The sequence below is a fragment of the Rhinoderma darwinii genome, chromosome 5 (assembly GCF_050947455.1).
Source record: "Rhinoderma darwinii isolate aRhiDar2 chromosome 5, aRhiDar2.hap1, whole genome shotgun sequence".
In the NCBI taxonomy this organism is placed as follows: Eukaryota; Metazoa; Chordata; class Amphibia; order Anura; family Rhinodermatidae; genus Rhinoderma; species Rhinoderma darwinii.
In genome coordinates this window covers 137,124,626-137,137,464 of record NC_134691.1, presented here as the reverse complement: position 1 = coordinate 137,137,464, position 12,839 = coordinate 137,124,626, and the positions used below count along the sequence as shown (strand labels likewise).

Genomic DNA, 12,839 nt, shown 5'->3' with positions numbered 1-12,839 from the left:
ATTAAAAAATCGTATTTTTTACACTTTGTTTGGAACAATTCCCACATTTGCTGACATACAGTAATTATCATTTTTATATATATATATATATATTTATATTTTAAGAGCACATATTTCTTGTCATCTCCCTATTTTGTTAACCCCAACCCTCACTATATCCCTACTGACCTTAATATGACATTTATGTGAACAATCACTGACCGTAAGCTTCAAAAAGTGAAGGCAAATCTCTAATTAGTTGCGATCCTTTAAAACTTTTTTCATGGTTGTCTGCGTAACACATTCTTAAATGCCCCCCTTTGTGTCAACACATTAATGCCTCATGCACATGACCGTATGTGCCGGCCAGGTCCCATCAGTGATCCGTGGAAATATAGGACATATCCTATCTTTCCACAGATCAGAAAGTCGGTTCCATTTTTACGGACCCGATTCACTCGCTAAAGTGAATGGGTCCGTAAAAACTATTGGGTGCCACTCGGATGCCCTGAAAAACGGCCCGAGTGGCACTCGGTAATGTGCAACGGGCATTAACCTTTTGATGTGTCACATCTTTTCCCTTACAAAACTTGGGAAATAAACACCACTGTAAAGCCATACTTCTCGAGTATGTTTTTTCATTATTACACTACTTGGTGTTGACTTTACTCTTTAGTTGGTTTGGTAAACACTTGTATCCGGTTCTGCTGACCACTTTGCTGTAGTTAATAATGCTTAGGGCCTGTTCACATCTGCGTTGCCTGTGCATTGAGGGGTTCCGTTAGGGGAACCCCTCAACGGAAAGGCAAACGGAAACCCTAGCTTTCATTTGCATCACCATTGATCTCAATGTTGCTAATTGTTTCTGTTTGTCTCCGTTGTTACAGGGTTCCATTGTTTTTGACGGAATCAATAGCGCAGTTGACTGCGCAATTCATTCCATTGATTTTAGTTTTATGCTAATTTGTCCTAAATGCACAACTGGGCATTTTTTTTAACTTTTGACCAAGTTGGCGTTGTAAAGAGAAGTGTATGACACTGACCAATCAGTGTCATACACTTCTCTTCATTCATGTCCAGGTGTACTCACAGAACAGCGTGTTCTCGCGAGATCACGCTGTGCCATCACTTACAGTAACTTCACCAGAGTGTCGGGAGAATGACCAGACATCGCCTCCAGCCAGGAGACAATGACTGGTCATTCTCCCAACACTCCGGTGAAGTTACTGTGGGAGTAAGTAACCGTACTAAACAATATAACAAGTCTAGGTTGGTATACACAGACAGGCCTATGACTGCCAATAAAGGTAAATAGGGTACTCTGCTAATAAATATTGTACTCTGCTAATAAATGGCCCCCATGAGGTACCACATTTTGGGCTTCATGGAGTGAAAAAGGTTACTTCTGGTAATACAGCATGGCATAAGTCCATCATTGAGAGAAAGACACCATGAGTAATGTCGGGGTAGGGAGACAGACAGGTGAGCCCTAATCTACCCGGCACTCAGTCCCTGCCTACTTGCACGGCCCGTCCTAAGCGACGGTGTACAACTGGGCGACGGTCCCTACGCTCAATAAGTGCATGACAGACAAACACACAAGGGTACACAGAAGCTAAGGGAAATGGGGCAGTTGCCCATGGCAACACCGTGAGCAACAAGAGTAGTGAACAAGCCGAGTCAAACCAGGAGTGTATGAGGTACCAAACGCAGAGCAGGAGCGTAGTCAGTGAAGCCAGGGTCAATGTGAAGCAGAGGTCAATAGTACTAGCAGGAACAGAAGAGCCAGGAAACAAGACAGAATCACAGGCAAAGGAGAGCAGGAAATGAAGGCTTTAAATAGAGAGCTAGCTCCGTCTGGCCATGCTGTGATAGGTTCTCCCACTCCTCAGCTTACCAGCCTGAGTGGTAGCAGATCGAGTCACTCTATCAGACCTAGGAGCAGATGCAGACTGATTAACCACGGGCATCGACACAGAAGCTGTGTAGGGCAGATCCTTTACACCATGTTTGAGTTGGACTTAGTCAATAAGAGGCCTATTCCTGTTGGATATATTGTAAGACTCTTCCATACCTTATAGCTGTCCTAGACTTTTTTTTAAAGCCAATGAATGGCCGACTTCATTATTCTGTATTCACTGGCACAAATAATAACTTCACCTGTAGTGTAGACTAAAGAGGCAAATACTTTAAAGCTTTCTTCTAGTTTTTTGTTCTTCCAGTATTGATTTCAGGGAGATAACAAGGAGTGTGGTTCAGAGTGACATTTGTCAATAAAAAGTTCAAAATGCATTCAAAAATAGGACAGGACCCACAGCTTATTATTCCCATTTTGTTTCCTACATCGTTGCCTGATTCTTTATAGTAGTGGAGTGTGTGCTGCACGATCCATTTCAGAACTGCTGTCTAGCTAAGATTATACATGTGATACACAATGTAATTGTAAAAACTATGAAGTGTTGTCTTCTTGTGCCTCTTGTTTGGCACTTTGAGGGGGCTGTTTAGTGGATAAAATAACAGTCACTTTATTCTACATTCTATTGAATTACTGATCGTCCTGTGAGAATGCAATATGGCTAAATGTGCATATTTTGTAGTGAACAATCAATGCAAAAGTAAAGTGAATACATTTCCCATAGCAACCCATCAGTTCAGTATACATTTTTTTTATTAGAAGTAACCACTATTTCTATTAGTTGCCGACAGATCCATTTTCTTTTGCAGTAGTGTTCATATACAAGTTCTGTTGTATTTTTATACTTTTTGTGACCCTTGGAAGTATTTGAAAAAATTACGCATAAAATAACATTTAAGATTATTAAAATGTTTCACTTGCGCAAAAGGTTTTGCTATATATGGTATTGTGATAAACTGCAGATAACGTACATCAACATGTCTAAAACTTACTGTGAGCTGCACAGAAGACCTAAGTGTTCGTGTAGGCGGTAAATTGTTCACAAATAACATATAATTATTTTATGGATTACATGGAAAACATTTTCTATTGTTTTTTTGAGCTCATGTAAAGATTTCTTACAACCCAATGTAAATGACATATGCGCCTCCAAGCTGTCTGTTGAAAACCGTGCCAATAGCTACTTTATAGGAAAGTTTCTTAACAAATCTCCATAAACACTTATGACAAATTCCTTGTTTTTTGTAAGTAATCTTACAATCCTGACATGTAATACATGTTAATTTGAACATTTCAAATTATGGTATATTTTCTGGGAATACCATTTTAGCAGCTACTGTATAACACTTAATATGTGTTTAAACCGCTCCTTCACATCCAATAAAATGGCTCAAGATTTCTATGACAACCTAAAGTTTTGAATTGACACTTTTCAATGAGATACTTATTTCTGCAGTACAGATTATTGAAATAATTATTATGACCATAATTCGGAGAGCACTACTTAAAGGTTTAAATATGCCAAAGGGAGTACTAACCATAGAGGTAGACCATGCAGCTGCTATTGGGCCCTGGGATAAAGTAGTCCCAGCCCTAATTGTTTGTGTCCTTTTTGCTACAGGCTGGTAAACACTAGGCCCTGGGTGGTGAAACCTATCTCCATAATGTGTGTGTGTGTGTGTGTAGGGGGGGGGGGGTGGGCTTTTCTTTGCTATTAAACACACTCTCTTCTATGTACCCATTGACTTTACAGCCTACTTACTGTGAAGAAACTTCATGCATGTAACGTCCATGGTCGCGCACCGTCGTTCTGACTCATCCCATCGGCGGGTGCAGCCATGGATCTGTGAGTGGTGGCCTGCATCTCCTCCCCAGGAGATGCCAGCACTCACTTCCTCTCCGCTCTGCAGTGTTCCGTAGGGTGCGTGCGCACACTCGTGCCCGGCCTTAAAGGACCAGCGCGCGCACATGAAAATATGGTTCTAATTAGCCCTAATCACCGTGGACTATAAAAGGGCCCCTGCCCTTTCACTCCTTGCCTGAGCGTTGTTTGTATTCCTCTGTTCATCTTGCAAATGGTCCCTTAGTCGTATCCTGTTCCCTGTGTTCCCGTGCCCTGCTACCTGTATCCCATACTGTATTTGTTCCAGTGCCATCTCTAGTGTTGGAGTTGTGTTGTGCCGTCTATTACGCCTGCTGACTTACACCGCATCTGGTGTCATCTGCCACATTTTGCATAACCTGCCGCCAAGGTCCCATCTGTGCCTAAGCCATTGCTGCTGTCTGGACTATTATAGGTACCCTTGTGCTCAGACTTTATATTGACCTGGTACACAGTTTTTTGGCCAGCTGCTACCCCGCTACGGCGGTGTGGCCTAGTGGGTCCACATACCTACAGATCGTGACAATCAGCACATAACAGAGCTTTAGATACAGAAGACTGACCAGAGAGTGTGTTGCTGTACGCAATGCATACCTTTGCTAGGGTCGCCCACATGCAGCATGTTGTCTACACTGTAGAAACACTCAGACTCCTCCTTTGTTCATCCATCATTCCCCCTCCCTGTGAGGCTATCCTGCTAGCAGAGGAGCAGAGTTGAACAGTAAGCAGTAGCTAGCAGGAAAAAGTAAATAGCCTGAGAGCGCTCTGAGGTTAAAGGTGGTTTTACACGGGCAGCTATCGCTTGTTCTTACTGCTTTTTAAAAGAAGTGTTGATTGACAATACATCTTGTCGGATGGTGCTCTTTTGCTCCCTTCCCTGTAAAATGGGGACGACCGATTTGTTGCTACGATCGTTCGTCCCCGTGCATTTTCATCATGTCGGCAGCACATCTCCCTTTTACTGAGGTAGATGTGCTGCCAACTTGCGACCATTTTTTTGGCCACATAATAAAATGTGATCAGCCGATGAATGAGCGTTTGCTTGTTCATCTGTTGATAGTTCCCCTGCATACACAGAGCAATGATCGGGAACGAGCATTTGTGTGAACAATCATTCATCTGATCATTGGCCTGTGTGAAAGGGCCCTGTCACTTAGGCTTCTTTCACACTACCGTTAGTATACATTTACCTCTGTTCTGTCACAGGAAGAGAGGATTGAAAAGTTAAACGGAAAGCAACGGTTCCGTTAGGATTACCATGGATTTCAATGGTTATTCTTTTGTTTTAGTGGCTTTCCGTTTGTCTCCGTTCGCTAGGTTTACATTTTTTGTCATGGAAACAAAAGTTATGCAGACTGCACTTTTGCTTCCATCAAAAAGAAAAACCTGAAACCTAGCGAACAGAGACAAGCGGAAAGCAACTGAAACAAAAGAATTACCATTGCAATCCATGGTATTTCTAACAGTATTTCCGTTTAATGTTTCGATCATCTCTTCCACTGACGGAAGAGAGTTAAACGTGTACTAATGGTAGTGTCAACATAGCCTAACTGTGACTATATTGCTTGTGTTTTGCTGCTGTTAGAAAGCTGTGGCTAACTTAGATAACAGTAACATATCCAGGCTATGGTTTTATTACCTAAGGTCGCCGCTGCTTGCTAACAGCTGCAAAACACCAGTATGCTGTTAAATACTACAGTATATGACTGACAAAATGTGTATATATTGAACTGTACATATTTTAAAAAAAGGCATTCTGATCTGTCTTTGGATCTGATATGAATGTTTTTCTTCCAACTATAGAAGTTTATGGAAGGATTTGTCATTAATATCTGATGATACCGCTTTGAGATATGTACAGTTTGGGGGAATGAGGGTCCCAAGTTACCGTATGTGTATTAGAAAGTGGCTTGCAGCAGTTGCCCAGGGGGAAGTGTTAGTATAGAACAGTTATGGAAACAGTTGAGCATGCTGCTTCTCTTCTTTGGGGCTACAGTATGAAGTGTTCTAATGCACAACAGCGGACACAATATCCTCCATTCTCCCGATAAATGAGAAGACTCTGAAGTCATGATTGTCTAGTGTAAGAATACTCTTTTTAATGCAGTCATGTCTGGTATAACTTAAAGGCATTATCCCATCAGACAACACCTTTTAACAAACCTCAAACCCACCAATTGAACACTGCGGATCTAGCTACAGTTGTCGTCCAGGTTTGGTACATAGATAAGTGGCAACAGGTTGTAGCCTGATACAGAGACGTGGTCAGGAAACAGTGCAAGTTCGGTACACAAATAAGCAGCAACAGGTTGTACAGAGGCAGCAAGGAGTTAGATTAGAGGAAGGTAGGTTAATAGTCTAGCAAGGAAGAAGTGCAAGGGTCAGGCTTATATAGGAGGCCAAAACAATGATATTAATCAAGGTAAGGAATCCAGAGAGGCAGGCATCAAGAGAACCTGGACAATAGATTCAGCGGTGGAGCTGTCTAATGTTTTAGATGGCTCAAAAAAAAGAGCCACTGCTTGGAGCACAGGAGATTCAGTGTTCGAATCTTTACAGGACCACTCTCTGACATCCCTAGTAGCCCTAGTAGAGCATATGAATAGGAGTTATCTTCATTGGGCAACTCATTTTTTTTAAGGGTTATTCCCATCTCGTCACTTTTTTATTTAATTTTTTTGGCCAGCTTAAATGCATGATAAAAACAGAATCTTCTATTGTCATTTCAATTTTATTACCATGAATTTAGTTTTTATAGTGTTTCTTGGCCGCTATACGTTCCCACGATCAGGACCATTTGTGGGCGGTTCAATCCCCGTTACTAACTCCATCATGCGCGCTCCCAATGCTTCTGTATGCTTTGGGAGTAAAGAAACACTGCCTACTCATGACAACCAGCATGGTAAGTGTGACTGTCATAATCCCTATCGTTTACTCGATCCCTCTCACACAGTGAATGCCATTTTTAAGGGATCAGCAGCTATGTGCCCTGAGCAGCACTATAGAATGGCTCACGTGCTACTGCGCATGTTTGGGAGCCATTCTGAATATTTGAATAGAACTGCAGTGAGGTGGGGGGGGGGCATGCAGCTACTGCACATGCTCGCACCCACCCAAATTCCTGGCCATTCTCCATGTAAAAAGATGTACGAACGGACAATCATCCTCTGGGTGTGATAGACATAAGTTATTGTTACAGAGAGAGGCTGAAATAATTCTGAGAACAGAGGCACTAGGATCGCTTGGTCTCAATGATTGGAACGATCTTAGCGCCTTTTTGGTATAAATGTTGCAATTTTAGCATAAATGTTGCAATGTTGTTTTTGTGTTTATGTATTTTGTATCCAGTGATGTTACTTGATGTGCACTTTCTGCTCGTAAAATATATTTTGTGTATCAGATGCATGTTGCATATAAAAAAGGGCAGTGGAGGAAGGGACGCCGGGGCCTTGAGAAAGCGTGAGATTACGCAAAACTTGCCGCAGGCTTGTTCCACATATAACAGACAATGATCGTTGAATAAAATACGTTTTTGTAATTTCGGTGAGTGCCTCGACATTTCTTTATTTTTTAAGATACTATAATCTGTATTGTCTAGTAACAAGCTCCAATATCGTTTTTCCTTTTATGCCTTTGTTTTTAATTTTGGTTCTATATAGGTATATGTATGGGGTTTAATGCCTTAGAATATTGGTCTTGTCTATCATTCCTGGTTTTATGGAAATAAATAAGGTTAGTATACGTTTTTCAGTAAGACCCCTAGACCCATGATTATTTCTAAGGAAAACATTCTTCAAATGTTTTGTTCTTCTTCTAAATTGAATAAAGCAATACTATAAACTATTCACTTGCATTTAATTATAATTTTGCATGTAAGTGCTGTTTTAGGCACCATGCACACGACCGTGCCTGTTATTACGACCCGTAATTACGGGCACGGCCGGCCGCGGATAGCCGTCCATATTTACGGGCCGTGCTCCTTTTATAAAGTATGGGAGCACGGTCCGTAAAAACATAGTACATGTCCTATTTTTTCGGAAAGTTTCTACGGCACGGTGTCCGTCGGTCATAGAAAAGAATGGGCCCGTAATTAGGGGCGATTTTATGGTCATGTGCATGGGGCCTCAAGAGTTGTTTCTCTTGGAGTTGCCTTTAAAATGTTACCAGTAGGTGCATATTGTGGAGGGTCAAAGTAAAGCTTGCAGACCTTTGTGTCTTGATGATAGCAAACTACAAACAAACTGTGTGTAGTCTGATTCTGCAGTCATGGTCCATCTTTACCCTTCTTCTTACAAATCTATCAAATGTATGTTAGCAATAAGTAGGAGATGAATAGTAGGGAGTATGCATGCAGGATCAGACTACACAGAGTTTGTTTAAAGTCTTTTACCATGGAAACGCTAGTATGTGTTGACAAAAAAATGTGTAGGATATTATTTTTTTTTAGCAAAACTGCCTCATTTTTCATTTTAGATGCAGTGGGGCAATAAAAAAAAAAAATGATTGCAAAAGTGTACATAACATTTGATCGGGCACCCATAGCTTGCTATGGGTCCTTACTGTACCACCATGTGCTTTCAATGTCATATAGACACAAGTTGTTGTTTTTTTGCTCTCACGGATTCCTACATTTACATTGGCCATTCATTCCGATCACTCTCAAACAAAAGCAAATTGTCACGTTTATTGGCCAGTGGAAATGATCGTTTGCTGAGACCGAGCAGCACGAGAGCATCTACTTTCTTATTAGGAGGCCAGAAAAACTCAAACAGCTGAACAGAAGATTAAAATGTCACACAAGAAGACACTCCTGGTGCATAGATTTCAAGGTATTTTTTGTTCTGTGCTTCTTAAAGAGGCTCTGTCACCAGATTCTCAAATCCCTATCTCCTATTGCATTTGATCGGCGCTGAAATGTAGAGAACAGTAACGTTTTTTGTTTTTTTTAAACGTTCATTTTTGGCCAAGTTATGAGCTATTTTATATATATGCAAATGAGGTTTGAAATGGACAACTGGGCGTTTTTTTTTCGTTTTGTCCAACTGGGCGTGTATTGTGTTTTTAACTGGGCGTGTTTACGTGTATGACGCTGACCAATCAGTGACCAGTCAGCATCATACACTCATCTCCATTGATTTACACAGCAGCGATGTGCAGCTGCATACACATAGATTAACGTTAATCAAGTGTCCTGATAATGAATACACATGAAATCCAGCCTGGACGTCATGTGTATTCAGAATCCTGACACTTCTGAATCTTTTCTGTGAGACTCCGGCAAGGGAAGCGAAATTTCGCGAGATTACGGAGGTAAACGAGATTTCGTTTCACTTGCTAGAAATCTCAAAGAAAAGAGTCAGAAGTGTCAGTATTCTGAATACACATGACGTCCAGGCTGGATTTCATGTGTATTCATTATCAGGACACTTGATTAACGTTAATCTCTGTTTATGTGGCTGCACATCGCTGCTGTGTAAATCAATGGAGATGAGTGTATGATGCTGACTGGTCACTGATTGGTCAGCGTCATACACGTAAACACGCCCAGTTAAAAACACAATACACGCCCAGTTGGACATAACGAAAAAAAACGCCCAGTTGTCCATTTCAAACCTCATTTGCATATATATATAAAATAGCTCATAACTTGGCCAAAAATGAACGTTTTAAAAAAAAAAAACAAAACACGTTACTGTTATCTACATTGCAGCACCGATCCCATGCAATAGGAGATAGGGATTTGAGAATCTGGTGACAGAGCCTCTTTAAGTTCTATTTGAAGTACAAATTCCAGTCATTTTATAATATATTTTACCTATAAATTCTTGAGGGCTAAAAAATAATAACTTGGCAAGTCTGTACACATGACTCGGCAAAGAAGATGCATGAATAATTTAAGGGTTAGATGAGGACTTTCTCATCAGGAGTACCAATACTTTTTATTTTCTTTGTGTCAGAGTAAAGCTACCTGCCTTGTGCAGAGACAACAATACACCAAAGATAAGAAGGTTATTTTACACTGTCACACCGTAACCAGACTCTCGCATCACTTTTTTCCCAGTATAGATTGTACTTAGGCTACCTGATATAAGTTTGATAATTTTATATTTTTAGTTCTCACTTTGTTGTGTGAAACACATAGACACACATAAATCATTGATATAAATATACAATAAGAAACATGCATTGAGTCGCTGCCATAATAAATAATTTATCACCTATATGTTCAGTAAGTTGAAGTTGTTGTTTTTTGTTTCCCTGACTTTGCCAATGAAGTTAATTATCAAGGTTTCTGGTTAACCCCCTCTGGACCAAGCTCATTTTGGCCTTCAAAACCAGCCCCATATTTTCAAATCTGACGTGTCACTTTATGTGGTAATAACTCCGGAATGCTTTTACATATCCAAGCGATTCTGAGATTGTTTTCTCGTGACATATTGGACTTTATGTTAGTAGAAAAATGTGGTTGATAAATTCATTTCTTATTTGTGAAAAACACCAAAATGTAAAGAAAATTTGCAAAAATTATGATTTTTCTAAATTTAAATGTATCTGCTTGTAAAACAGATAGTAATACCACACAAAATAGTTACTAGTTTACATTTTCCATATGTCTACTTTAGTTTAGCATCATTTTTTGAACGTCCTTTTATTTTTCTAGGACGTTACAAGGCTTAGAACTTTAGCAACAATTTATCACATTTTCAAGAAAATTTCAAAAGGTTATTTTTTCAGGGACCAGTTCAGTTCTGAAGTGGCTTTGAGGGGCCCATATATTTGAAACCCCCATAAAACACACCATTTTGAAAATTGCACCCCTCAAAGTATTCAAAACAGCATTTAGAAAGTGTTTTAACCCTTCAGGTGTTTCACAGGAATTAAAGCAATGTAGCGATGAAATTTCATTTTTTTCTTGCTGAAATTCATTTTTTCTGCAACACAAAGTTTTACCAGAGAAACACAACTCCATATTTATTGCCCAGATTCTACATGTGGCCCTAGTGTGCTAATGGACTGAAGCACAGGCCTCAGAAGCAAAGGAGCACCTGGTGGATTTTTGGGCCTCCTTTTTTTTATATTTTAGGCACCATGTCAGGTTTGAGGAGGTCTTTTGGTGCCAAAACATTGGAAACCCCCCAAAAGTGACCCCATTTTGGAAGCTACACCCCTCAAGGAATTTTTCTAGGTATAGTTAGCATTTTTACCCTAGAGTTTTTTTGGTTTTTTTTGCTGAATTTATTGGAATTAGGCCTTGAAGATGAAAATCTACTTTTTTTTCTGAAAAAGAATTTTCTAATTTTTACACGGAATAAAGGAGAAAAAGCACCCCAAGATTAGTAAAGCAATTTCTCCGGAGTACGGCAACACTCCATATGTGGTTATAAACTTCTGTTTGGACACACGGCAGGGCATAGAATGGCAGGAGCACTACTTGGCATGCAGACTTTGCTTGATTGTTTTTTTTGGCGCAATGTTGCATTCGCAGAGCATCTGAGGTACCAGTACAGTAGACACCCCCTGAAAAGTGACTATTTTGGAAACTACACCTCTCAGGGTATTTATCTAGGGGCTTAGTGAGCATTTTGACCCCACAGATTTTATTAGAGTTAGGCAGTGAAAAAGAAAAATTTTATTTTTTCCAAAAATATGTAGTTTTAGCTCCCAATTTTTTATTTTTACAAGGGGTAATAGGAGAAAAAACACAACACAATTTGTTACTTAATTTTTCCCGAGTATGGCAATACCCCATGTGTGGCCCTAAACTGCTGTTTGGGCACATGACAGAGCTCAAAATAGAAGGATTTTAGAGTGCAGATTTTGCTGCATTGGTGTACTGGCGCCATATCACGTTTGCAGAGCCCGAGATACCAGAGTGCAGTAGAAACCCCTGAGAAGTGACCCCATTTTGGAAACGACACCCCTGAAGGCATTAATAATTTGCATGGACATATGACATGGCTTAGGAGTGAAAGAGCACAATGCGCATTTGAGGCCCATTTTGGTGATTTTTGCAGCATTGGCCCACAATTGCAGGGCTGTGAGTTCAAATAGTGAAACAAACGCCCAAGTAGTGACCTGTATTTGGAAATTGACCCCTCAAAGCAGTTTTTAAGAGGGGTAGTAAGCATTTTGACCACACAGGGTTTTTTTTTTATTAGAAATGAACGCTCAGCGGATGGTGCAAAGTGAAAATTGCAATTTTCCACTGATATGCCATTTTGCCCAACATGTGGTGCCCAGTTTGTGCCACTGCAGACAAATATCTCAAACTGTTAAGCGGGTTATCCCTGGTATGGCGATGCCATATATGTGGATGTAAACTGCTGTTTGGGCACACTGTAGGGTTCAGAAGGGAGGTAGGGCCATTTGGCTTTTGGAGGGCAGATTTAGCTTGGTAGATGTTCTATTTGGGGTATTGCTGGTATTTCAGTTTATAATGTGGGTGCACATGTAAACTGTGCAGAGTACATCAGGGAATAATAAGAGGGTATAATAATTGGGTAAATAAATAATCTGCAGATGTGTGGCCGGTGTCGCACTAATACATGGTGCCCAATCTTATCCCCCTTTTGGAACGCTCTGTGTCGCCATTTTCTGAGAGCCAGAACTTTTTTATTTTTTCTTCACCGGAGATGTGTTAGGGCTTATTTGTTGCAGGACAATTTGTCGTTTCATTGGTACCATTTTGGGGTAGATGTGTTTTTTTTTTATCACTTTTTATTCCAAGTGACCAAAAAACAAGCAATGTTTTTTATTTTTATGGTGTTCACCGTGTGCTATAAATTACATTTTACTTTATTCTGCGGGTCGATATGATTATGGCGATACCATACATATATCTTTTTTTTATATTTTACAGCGTTTTCACAATAAAATCACTTTTTTTTTTAAAAACGAAAAAATTTATTCATGTATCACCATATTCTGAGAGCCATACGTTTTTACATTTTTCGTCAAAAAGTCTGTGGGAGGGCTTGTTTTTTGCGGGATGAGCTGTAGTTTATATTGCTACCATTTTGGGGTACATGCAACATTTTGATCACTTTTATTCTGTTTTGGGAG

General features: G+C 40.1%; 1 protein-coding gene across 4 annotated transcripts in view; it reads left to right on the top strand.

The window, feature by feature from the left end:
• The window catches only part of CARMIL1 (capping protein regulator and myosin 1 linker 1), a 489,111-nt gene that overhangs the window by 80,507 nt on the left and 395,765 nt on the right, over positions 1-12,839 (top strand). The gene's annotated exons all lie outside the window — the stretch shown is intronic.